At 43.0% G+C, this 12,438-nt stretch overlaps 2 long non-coding RNA genes across 2 annotated transcripts in view; both read right to left on the reverse strand.

Moving 5' to 3' along the window:
* The window catches only part of LOC132455137 (uncharacterized), a 278,945-nt gene that overhangs the window by 96,204 nt on the left and 170,303 nt on the right, over positions 1 to 12,438 (reverse strand). The window lies entirely within an intron of this gene.
* LOC132456291 (uncharacterized) lies at positions 3,268 to 7,504 on the reverse strand. The gene is made up of 8 exons (XR_009525412.1): positions 7,253 to 7,504; positions 6,979 to 7,156; positions 6,799 to 6,873; positions 6,520 to 6,700; positions 6,072 to 6,320; positions 5,795 to 5,966; positions 5,561 to 5,709; positions 3,268 to 3,748 (listed from the first exon to the last, which is right to left on the reverse strand). It is a non-coding gene; the product is annotated as an uncharacterized LOC132456291 (long non-coding RNA).

Consider the following 12,438-nt stretch of genomic DNA (forward strand, 5'->3'; position numbering starts at 1 on the left):
TTTGTGATGGGAAAGGCCAGAGTGGCTCCTTTGAAGCCAGTCACTATCCCTCGCATGGAGTTGACTGCTGCTACCATGGCGAGCAGAATGGACACAATATTGAGGAAAGAGCTGCAGATGGAACTAGCAGAATCTACATTTTGGACTGATAGCACCTCTGTGCTCAAGTACATAAAGAACAGGACCACACGATTTCGAACATTCGTGGCTAACAGAGTGACTGAAATTGCCAAAGCCTCAGATGAACATCAGTGGAGGTACGTCAACACAAATGACAATCCAGCAGACATGGCTTCCAGAGGTCTGAAAGTCAAAGCTTTCCTAAAGAAGAAAATGTGGGTGTACGGACCTCCGTTTCTTCATGGTCCTCAGGAAGAGTGGCCTCAGAACCCTGATGGATTGGATGCAATTTCACCGAAGGACTCTGAAGTCAAGAGCATAACCGTAAATGCTGCTCAAATAAGGCCTGAAGCAGTGGATCCAACAACCAACTTCATCCATTACTTTTCATCCTGGAATCAGTTGAAAAGGGCAGTAGCATTAATGCTCAGAATCAAAGGAGTGCTTCTGCAACGAATCAGGAAGAGGAAAACAGCAAGCGGTGTTCTCTCTTTGCAAGGAAATCTTGACACTCAGGAAATCCGTCTCACAATCGGCGAATTGGAGAGTGCAGAGATGGAGATAATCCGCTTCTGCCAAAAGAAGAGATTTGGAGATGAAATCTCAAATCTGAAAAGGGGAATGAATGTTAAAAGGACAAGCCACATTCATAAACTCAACCCCATTCTGGACAAAGATGTGTTAAGAGTTGGTGGTCGCCTAAGCAGAGCAGCAATGCCAGAAGAAATGAAACATCCTGTCATTCTGGCCAAAGACTTTCACATTGCTGACCTCCTTTTACGACATATTCATGGGGAGGTGGGACATGGTGGTCGCAACCATATGCTATCCAGACTGCGTCAGAAATATTGGATTCCTGGTGCCACAGTATTGATCAGGAAAATCCTGTCTAAATGTGTTGTCTGTCGGCGTATAAATGCTATTCCTGGACAACAGCAGATGGCTGATCTACCCCTGGATAGAGTCTCTCCAGATGAACCACCATTCACAAACGTTGGAGTCGATTACTTTGGACCCTTTGGAGTGAAGCGTGGCAGAAGTGTCGTGAAGCGATATGGTGTTATTTTCACCTGTTTGGCTACAAGAGCAATTCACCTTGAAATGGCCTCATCGCTTGACACAGACTCTTTCATCCATGCCCTTCGGCGCTTCATAGCCAGACGAGGCCAAGTAAAGGAACTACGATCAGACAATGGAACCAATTTTGTGGGAGCACAGCGCGAGTTGAAGGAAGCTATTGAAGGATGGAATCAAGGTCAGATCCATGACATACTGCTTCAAAAGGGAATAAACTGGATATTCAATCCCCCTGCTGGCTCACACCATGGAGGTGTGTGGGAAAGATTAATCAGATCAGTGCGGAAGGTTCTCAACTCAACACTAAATGTGCAAAGTCTGGATGAGGAGGGACTCCACACAGTCTTATGTGAAGCCGAAGCTATTCTCAACAGTCGTCCAATCACAAAGGCTTCTACAGATCCCAACGACCTTGAAGCACTCACACCAAATCACCTTCTGCTTCTCAAAACTACGCCATCCCTGCCACCAGGACAGTTTCAGAAGGAAGACCTATATGCTCGCCGCAGGTGGAGGCAAGTTCAATATATGTCTGACTTATTTTGGAAGAGGTGGATTAAGGAGTATCTTCCCCAACTGCAAGAACGACAGAAATGGTCCAACATAAGACGCAACTTCACACCAGGAGACATCGTCATCATTGTGGATGATTCAGCGCCTCGCAACTCCTGGTTGACTGGAAGGATTGTGGAGACCATTATGGACAAAAAGGGACTTGTACGTCAGCTTCGGATCAAGTCAAAGACCGGATTTCTGACCTGGCCCATCACCAAAGTCTGCCTACTACTGGAGGCAGCGGATCATTGACTGACCCAAACTGACTTTTGACCCCTTGACTTTGTTCCTGAACACTTGACTTTGATTAATCACTCTTTCCTCGGATTACAAATAATGAAGAAAGAAAATATATTCACATACTATGTTGATTGTTATGTCAAATTTGTAATTATTATTTGAAACATAATAATTAGGGGCCGGAATTGTAGGGGCCAAAATGCATATTTGGTCTGTTTGTTTATTGTTTATTTTGAAAGGTTAGTCACACTGTTTTGGATCATGTCACTTCCGTTTGATTGACACATGGGTGTGGCTTAATCTATATACCTGGGCAGTCAGATCAGCGGAGCGGGGAGGAGAAGGGGGGTAAGTGGCGCACCTGATTATATTTTCTGTTTACCGACGTCGTCGTCGTCGTCGTCGTCATCGTCAAACAACCATGTTTTCATTCATCAATTGTCATTCGGTCTGCAGCAATAAAATTCTCAAACTATATTCATCACCGGACTTGGATTCATTGTACGACACGTAACTGCCTGGAGCCCACTTAAGCCTCTTAGCGGCCTTTTATAGGAAAACGGACGCTATACTAGTTATAACTATATTCGATTTCACAAAACGTGAAATTATGTCAACCAGATGTGTTTGTGTTGTAATCTTGGGAATGCCTAGCGCTACTGGACATTCAACTCAGGCTAGGAAAATGTGTCCATCTGGAGCACGCACCAATCTCAGACGTGGGAGCTATTATTGGTTGCAAATACTGGTATGCCAGGTTTATTTATTTAGCATTATGCATGCATGATTTATTTGTTTAGGTGCACATGTGGAAATTGTGCCACAATGCAGTCAGAGCCGGAGAACTTATGCTGTCAGGAGGTACCTCAGGTAACATTAGCAGCTACCTAACCCTTACCTACACTTGTTTGCAGTGCATGATTTCTGATAACATGCCACTGCAGATACTCACCTCATGTTATCCATAATAGGTTACAAGACGGCTGGAACAGCTGGATGAAAGGCCTCCCTGCATGATAGACCATCCAGGTTTAGAACCGGTTTGTCTGAATGTGTTCTCGCTGCAGAACGCATGCAACATCTACAGAGCTGACTACGGTCCTTTGCGACTACGGGGGATAGAGCAGTGAGTTTTACATATAATAACCTACTTGACTGTTCATACACAATAAACTAAATAAAGTCAGCCAAAGCCACAATTTCACATCATATTTTAACATAGCCAATTTTTTCATAAGCAGATACTGCATATTACGCATTAATTCACATAAAACATTGTACAGATACAATAAACATTTATTGAACGCAGTCATGAATATTTGTGCATCTAAATACAGTATAAGTGAAGAATTCACTGAATTCAATGAGAAAATGTGAACACAGATGTTGACATTGTAGAACCTGTTGACTAACAATGTTACATTTTCTCAGTCGTTACAGGTATTTAGCCTACAGAAATTTTGTGAGCTGGCGCTGGGGCTTCCTTGGGCGGAAGATACGGGTTGTTATCCCATCATGCGTGGTTCTTCGCATACACCGGGAATTTCCGGATGCCCATGGAAGATACGGAGGCTTCAAACCATCCTCCCTTGATTAAATCTGGAGACGTAGCTGGCGATGACCTCCTCCTTGTCTGGATGCTCATATTCTGAAGACAGTTCCGGCGGGATGTTTATCTTCAGAATCTCAGCTCTGTAGGATGCTGGGTCGACAAAGACCTTCTCCATGATCATGTCCATCAAATCATTCACATACTCTGTGCAATACACACAAAAGGGAATCACTAGTTACTAGATTATTCATTGATTAACTGTTCATGCATTGACATTTTGCACTTTGAATATTTGGTATATTTTGAGGTATTTATGTGTATTTATTTTAGAGGTGGGCATAGATACTTTTTTTTAATCTAGATTAATCTAGAAATTAATCTAGATAATCTAGATTAAAATGGCTCATTTGAATTCTGCCGAAGGCATTCATAATATATGTGTGCTACCTAAATAATTAGACCAGGGGCTCATCTCCTGTTTCCAAAATGCATCACAAACTGCTAGAGAAAGCTGTTCTACTATAATTGGTGATGAAAATAAATAATGTTCAATAAGATGCACTTGTGTTTATGAACTGTTTATTCAGTTAAACATGAATTTAACACACTGCGTCCACACACACACATTGCGTCCACACACACGCAGGGTACACACACACACACACATTGCGTCCACACACACTGGGTACACACAAATACCCAAATAGAACAGGCCCACAAATAGAACAGGCCCACACACACACACACACACACACACACACACACACACACACACACACACACACACACACACACACACACACACACACACACACACACACACACACACACACACACACACACACACACACACACACACACACACCTTATTAATCACAGATTCAATCAAAATTTGAACACACATTTGCTTGAAATTTGGTTCAACTTAAACATGTATGTTGAAATTGAATTAACTACTTTTGCTGTGTAACTTGGCTTGTTCGCCTACATTTGACTGGGTGGTAGCTTTTGTGTAGTGAAGCTTTATTTACGGTAGAGTAACTGATAGCTTAGCTCAGTACAATTTCCAAGTAGTAGTAACACTGTTAAAATGAAATAACGTAGCCTACCTAGAGCGAAGGAGATAAGTTCCCAGCTGGCATCGATGAGGTGTACAGTAACGCCGAGGTAGTTATCATTCTTGACAGATGTCCAATGGTCCCCAGTCAGTGCTACACACGTCGCCTCTACCAGCTTCTCATCTTTTGCGGCTTTCTATGCGGCGTGCTGTTCATGTATTCTTCTCATGATAGTTCGCCTCGCAGGTAGTTTGTATGATGGGTCACCTGTGGCCGCCTGGAGAACAAGCTCGAGCCCATCATCTTCAACCACGCTGATGGGCCGGCAGCTGGTGGCAATCCACTGAGCGAGGAGCTTAGTTAGCTTTTCTGATAGAGCTGTGCTGACGGGCTTGCCTCGGTTGTACTCAAACATAGTAGTTTGACGAGCACTACTCTTCGCCGGCGCTACAGCAGTGCTTGGCCCGGCATGTTCCGCATTAGCTAAGGGATGCTTTGCGTTCAGATGGTACTTCAGACTGGAAGAACTCCTACAGTAAACGAATTCCGCATTGCACAAGGTGCAAACAACCTTGGTTTTGTCAAGGTTTCCATTGGGAAGCTTCTTAAAAATAAATTTTCCGTTTAGCAAACACGGCGGCTTCCATGTCGTCAGCACGTCACGTTTGATGTGGTGATTTCACAGTAGGCATACACAGGTTCGAAGTCTGACTCGTTCTCGCCCCCTAGTGCAATTCACCAAGTTTTTCACCCAACTTTGAGAATAGATCAACGGCGATATTTTTTTTATCGCCGATAAAGAGTCTCGCGTTAACGCAAGCGTTAACGCCGATAACGGCCCACCACTAATTTATTTGTTCATTTATTGTGTTGGAAGTACCCGAGTTGCAGTACTTTGCCTCATGTTCAATATAAATGTTCATTTTCTGAGTAAAAAAAATAAAAAGTTGACACTTACGGAATGTCGCCTCAGTCTTCACTGGTTTGGCTCAGCACTCTCCCTTCCTGGCCTTAGGAAAGGTCAGTCTGAACATAAGATCCCCTGATGACGTAGTGGCTTGTCCTCTATCAGAATTCTCATTGTAATGCAGTGCAGCCAGGTAGAGTCTGACATTAAAAAGAAAAATCAAACATGAAAATAATTGCAAGAAATGGGCAAATGTTCACAACAAGTAATTGCAGTTTAATTTACCTGCACAGCATTCCTAGAAATGGATAGACCACATTTTTAGGAGCGAACCGCAGGATCACGGCGTGGAAAGCCTCCAAAGAGGACGTCTGGTGGTGGGGACTGAGCTTTGCTATATCCCTCAGGACTGTCTTCTTGGTCAGCGCCTTCTCCAGCTTGTAGAATGCAGGAGTTGCTGAAAGACAAAAATATCATACATTATATCCTACTTATTGGTAATGACTGGACTTGCAGCTAATCAATATAGTCAAACCAGTTTTGAAAAGAGAATGAGACAAACCTCCTGAGAGCCATCTACGCTTGTCCGTTGTGCTGCGAATTGGATGTAGACATTTTGGGAAGAGGGGATCATCATGAGTATGAATATCCTGAACATGGTTCAGGAGGGAGGTCCATTTTGCCACTCTCTCCGGCCCGGTTATTGACGATGCCGCCGTCCAATAGATGTGGTTACTGATGGCTCGCATCCATGTCTTTACTTTCTGGCAGTCCTTGGTTTTGCTAATTTTATGTAGTTGCTTTGTAATTCCTACAAATCAGAATAAATATTTTAAGAATTGGAAGTGAACCCAATATGAATTCCACACATTTTCCCCCAACTACAAGATACTATCCTATCATTATGCACCGACCGACATATGTACAGAATACTTCTTGCATCTTGTTCTGAAGGCAAAAGGGGGTCCCTGCTATAAGTAGGTTTCTAATGTTTCGTTGGGTGAGTGTACCTTTCTCCATGTGCCAGACGTCATAAAATTGAGTGATGTTGTTGTCCCTCAGAAATTTCTGGATTTGTGGATGACGGTCAGTGACGATGCCATCGATGGTTACACCACGTGCATCCAACAATGCCAGGCTCCTCCTCAGGCCTTCCTTCTCCATATGGGAGCTTCCTCCAACCTCATTGCTCTGTCAAAAATCAGAAGTACGGGTCCATATTTAAAATTTGTGACATTGCCAAAAATTAAGTAAGAAACAGAACACTACACTTTATTCGTCACGCCTACCTGAACCAACTGGAGATCGACAATAGTTTGTGTCGAGGTCCATCATGGTGTAGCTCCCAAATTTTGCACAGTGCCCTGTGAAAACATAGTCACAATAATTTATATGTCTGGTATGCGTTTATGTATTCGTAGTCATTTACAATCAGACATATCCTACTCTTAGCATTTCAAAATATATACCTGGAGAATCAGCCTTCATGTCGCCACCAAGTATTACTTTTCTTTCTTCGCTGAGCTGCTGCAGCATCACATCCTGGGAATGGTTCCATTTATGGACAATAGCTGGCTCTATAAACATTCGGGCATGCCGACGAAAGGTATCATACAGAAAAATCTGCAGATGCATCGCCTTGAACACCTGATAAAAAAAAATAAAAAATAGGACTTGATAATGTAAAACATATGTCATGTTCATCAATGGGGCAAATTATTATTTACTTATTCACTCATTTACCCTTTGAAGTTTGAAGAAAGAGGCTCCACTGATGTACACTGCTGCAGAAAGCTGCAAGTTCCCAGCTGGTGTGCTATCCAGAAGAGGCTGGCTTTGCCAAATTCGGGAATACTCGCAATACTCACACAGCTGTTTTCACTGATATGAATGTCCCAAGCACTTTATTTTTCACACTGCAAACACGCTTGCACATAGGACACACCTCGAACAGCTCCATGAGACAGGTCTCGTACACTATGTACTTCCTTATATCGTGTTTGTATGTGGATTCAGCATCTCTGGGGAGGGGGAATTAGTTAATCAATAACTCTTTCAAACTGTTTGAACAATAACCAAATACTTTAAAAAGGCATTATAAAGCAGAACTCCTGAAGTACACACCATCCATTTCCACCAAAAATTTTAAAACTGATTATATACATTGAGACATGGATATTTCAGTTACTCACGACATGAATGTTGACTCAGGCAAAGTTGTGACCGAGACTTCAGGGTGAAAGGTTGCGTCCAGCCCTTCAGAAGCCAGTATTGCGCTGCCCTCGAGACAATCCTCCTCCTCCTCCTGCTGCTGCAGCCGAGGTCTCTTAGATGGTGGCGGCTTTACAGGTGTCGAGCATGCTACAGGCAGTGGGCCTGTGAAGGGATCAGTGGATGTGCCAAAGTCCTTGAAGGACACAGTAGCCTGGACAGCTGTAACAAAACGTATATATTTATGATAGGGCATTCTTAGGAATAAAACATGACTGCACTGTTACAGTATAAACACTACCAACCTTCACTTCTGTAATGTGAATGAAGAGTCTTCAAAGAGAGTTGTGTGCCAACATGGTGTCTCTGAGGTGGCTCAGTATTGCAGCCAATATCCCTTGTAGCAGGTAACTTCGATGATGCAGGATGCTCTGAGGCCTATCAAAAAAAAAAGAGACGTCAACCTTATCTTGCATATATAGCTCTGTGTCGTTTAAATATCAAGCATAACTATAACGCAGTGGCTATTCGTACGGCGACCGTAAGAATAGCAATTAGGCTATTCGTACGGCGCAACGTAAAAATACTGCATTAGTCTATTTTCACGGCAGGTTATGGTTAGGGTTAGGGTAAGGGTTAGGGTTATTACTATAATTAAAGGTTGGGTACGGAATTTGCTTTTTTGGCCATTTTTGCAAAATTACTTGAAATCCTTATCATAACCCGCTTACAGCCACTGAGTTAGAAGTACTGACATGAAAATTAAACAAGTCAATCATCTGTGGAACGGGCAGGGCTCGAAAAACTCCAGCCAATCATTTGGATTGCCACCTCGTTGCATTGGACAGTAAGTACGTCAATCAAACGGTCGTACTGCACTCCCCCTCCCCCGCGCGCGACCCCTTCGTGCAGTACTCGTGACCCAGAGCTCGTGACCCAGAGCAAGCTCCTGTTTGTTGTTATCCTGTGGTAGCTACTGGAACTAGTTAATCCACATTTGGACCTAGCAGTAGAAGACAATTTCCATGGCAGACAAGACGCCACCACCACCACCAGCAAAGAGAAGGAAAACTCTTTTTCAGAGAGTAATTGATAATAAAAACGCTGAAAGAGAAAAACTGAAATCAAGAATAATCCTAGGCGCTGCTTTCGAACGTTGACGGCAACTGAAGGACGAGAAGGGTCTAAAAACCGATGCTTGTGTGGCGGTTGACATAGTTTCAAAGTTTATACCGTTTATACTCGGTAATACCGGTGTTGAGACGAGTGTATTAGCCTACTCGTTGTGAAAATGTCCACACCGCAGCAACCCTAGTGAAAACCAGGACTTCCAATACAATTATATGAAACAAACATACATTTTCTAAAAATAGTAATGATTTATGTGACCGTTTAATGTTTATAACATCTGGTGCAACCATAGCCGCGAGAACGTATTCTCAGCAGGGGGTGCTGGAAAAAAAAAACTCAGCCTGCACTAGACTCGCAACTCGTTACATTGATAAAAAAGATATATAGCAGCGCAGCTCAATTACACCAGTCCATGCGCGCACAGTTGAAAATCGATCGTTGTGTTCACTTTCTTCACACCATGGTTCACATCCAGCTGCTCACAGAACAAGTTTAGCGCACCACCGCTACTACCCTCACACTTTTTCATATAACCTTTTTTCAGCACTAGCCGGTCATATGAGCATTAAATAAATGCTGCGTCTCAAAATGCCTTGGACAGCAGCGAGGATGACTCGCTTTGCCACGGGCCGAAACAGTTCGGAGCGACCACAGCCAGAGCGAACACAGCGGGGCAGAGGAGTGTCAGGAATAGTCTTTGGTGTACACATCAGTACGGCCTATTTGCACTACTGTTTAGTGGCAATGCAGTGTTTTATTCTATGCCTTTTTATTTTTGTATATTATTTCAATGAATACAATTTATTTATTCATAAAAAACAAGATCTGGTCTTCAAATCTTTTTTCCAAATATAGGTCGTCTTACAATGGGGTTTGTGTTTATATTCGGACCAATACGGTACAGCGGGCGCTCACATGACGTTAAGCATTTCCTGGTGCATAATGTGACGCTTCAGAACCTAAAATCCCGTTTCTCCCCGTTGACACGACAACACATAACCGGCGTTTTCAGAAATCTCCACTTTGGCCGGAGTTTTTAGAAATGATCGTTTTCTGTGATAAGACAGGGCCTCGGACAGGGGGTGTTGCAGCACCCCCAGCACCCCTACTTCCCGCGGTACTGGGTGCAACTTACAGCTGAATGTAGTGCCATGTTGTTAAACGAAAACCTACGCTAGCCTGGCTCGCTCTCGCGCATCTCTGTTCGCGCTCGTGCATGATTGCGCGTCCAGGTACTTGGAATGGGTGGAGTCAGAGTCAGCGTTGAAGGAGAGGGGGTAGGACCATTTGAGTTGTGTATTTTCAAAATCTGCTGGCGTTTCGCAAATCGCATACCCAACCTTTAATTACTATAATTACGGTCGGCCCGGTTAGGATTAGCGCCGAGCAGCGGTCACGTGACAAGCTCGGTCGCCGTACGAATAGCCACTGCCTAACTATAATATACAAATTATATTCACCGTGTATATATAATTGCTATTCATATACATTCTCGCTGTACCTTTTAGATAACTCCCTTCCTCTCTCTGGATGGGAGCTTCGTTGGTATTTGAATTGCCATTGTAGCCACGAAATCTGATACTCAGGCCATGTCTATCGAATGACTTCTTTGTTATGTAGATTCCGTTAACTGTCTTGCATTCTCCACGATGGTCACTCCAACTCCCCTATGTCACCTTTGCATTAACTACCCACAATGCGAACGTTTACCTATAAAAATCTAGTTCACGCATTGTCTCACTGAATGTATCCTTGGTAGCTTTGGAGCATGTGCTCTCCCTAGCCTTTCATCGTTTTCAATGGAAAAACTCACGCCACAAACACGCACAAGTTCATGCTAATCTACTAAAGAAACACACAGCAAATTATTTGTATACTTACATGTCCTTCGTCTGCAGGTATTCCACGCAAAGTTGGAAGGGACCCCACGTTCAGATAAAGTTTCACAGCTAATCCTTCCGTGTACTGATCGAAGTTGGAGAAACAGTCAGTCGTAAAGTGGTTAGCGCAGACCAACAGGTTTTTGCCAACTGTAGCCGGGACTTCGTCTTCAAAAATGAAATCAATCCACGTCGCTCTTTCGTCCTCTGGGACACGATGGAGAGATTTGTGGACGTCCATACAGCCAACAGCAGAACACCTCTTGTGAATCCTCGACATGATGAATTCCAATCATGAAACACAAGGCCGTGTCCTATTTATACTCTGATTGAAGGGGGTGGGGTCATATTCAAATGAGCGCCCCATCCTACGTAGGAATGGGCGCTGAAACTGACTCGCTCGTTTGGTAGCTTGAGGCGGGCTGCTTCCAGAAATGCGTATCTTACTCAAAAAATCAAGTACAGACTTTTTTCAAAGTTTGTATGAGTGTGGAGCACCATATACTAGGGATGGGCAAAATGATTCTTTTCCGGGAACTAGTTCTTTCAGTTCAGTTCACTATAACGATTCGTTTATTTGATTTGTTCGTTTTGATTCGTTCATTACGTCAGATTACGCCATTTGGTGTCTGCCGCCCCCCCCCCGCGAGACGGCCGTGAGCATAATTTAAACCACTTCTAGGCTCTAAACCCCGTGGAAATCGAGAAGATACACTATATAGTACAACCAAACGTCCCACCAATATTTATACCACTTGCTTACTCTCTATATTTCATTCATGGTTTTACATTTATAATTTTATTTTACTTTACATTTAATTCTTCATTGTTCAGGCATTACAGAACTTTCATGGTCATAAATAAAAAATACGAACTGCAGTCTAATTTCTTTGTTTGTTCTTAAATTGACGTAGAATGGAGCAAAGACTCCTGGGATTGGGAAATGCGTTTATCCAATAAACAGATGGAGGTCAAGTCTATTTTCGAAAAAATGTAGGGGGATATATGAGTGGCCCCACGTCGAATGGTATGACCCAAGATAGTCAGACAGAAAGCGTGCATATTCGACGGTACCGCCTTGTCATTGGTTTACCCAGGTGCCATTGCAACACCATTGCTACCTCTCATTGGCTGAATCTTTGAGAACGTTGTAGACTCAATCAATATAAGACGTGGGGAGACGAAGCTCTGTTCGTTTGTATATTTTATTTACGTGACCATATTTTTGGTTTATGTTTAAGAAAAAGAATCAAAGAACCAGTTCTTCTTGTTTTGGGGAACCAGCTCTTGTCGTTCACGTTCGGGATTCGTTCGTTGTAACGAATCGGTCGTGACCGACACATCCCTACCATATACCCACAACACCCCAAATCCCAAGAAAAGTGCTGTTTTCATAATATGTCCCCTTTAAAGCGATATATTGTTTCAATACTTGACAAATGACAAATGTACTTATGTAAGTCGCTTTGGATAAAGGCGTCTGCTAAATGGCCATTTGTCAGCTGTCTATCCTCAATTAAACTGCATTGAAGTGACAAGTTTGATCCGTGCATTATTCATTTGCATTATTATTGCATTATTATGCGTGCATTATTCCTTTGCACAACGTATTAAACCTTTGCACAACAAATGTATTTTCGATATTTGAAAACGATATCGTCCCATTCAGAGCAAGGAAGATTAGTATGGTAGGATGTCGGTTAGCAG

The sequence above is a fragment of the Gadus macrocephalus genome, chromosome 4 (assembly GCF_031168955.1).
Source record: "Gadus macrocephalus chromosome 4, ASM3116895v1".
NCBI classification, from domain to species: Eukaryota; Metazoa; Chordata; class Actinopteri; order Gadiformes; family Gadidae; genus Gadus; species Gadus macrocephalus.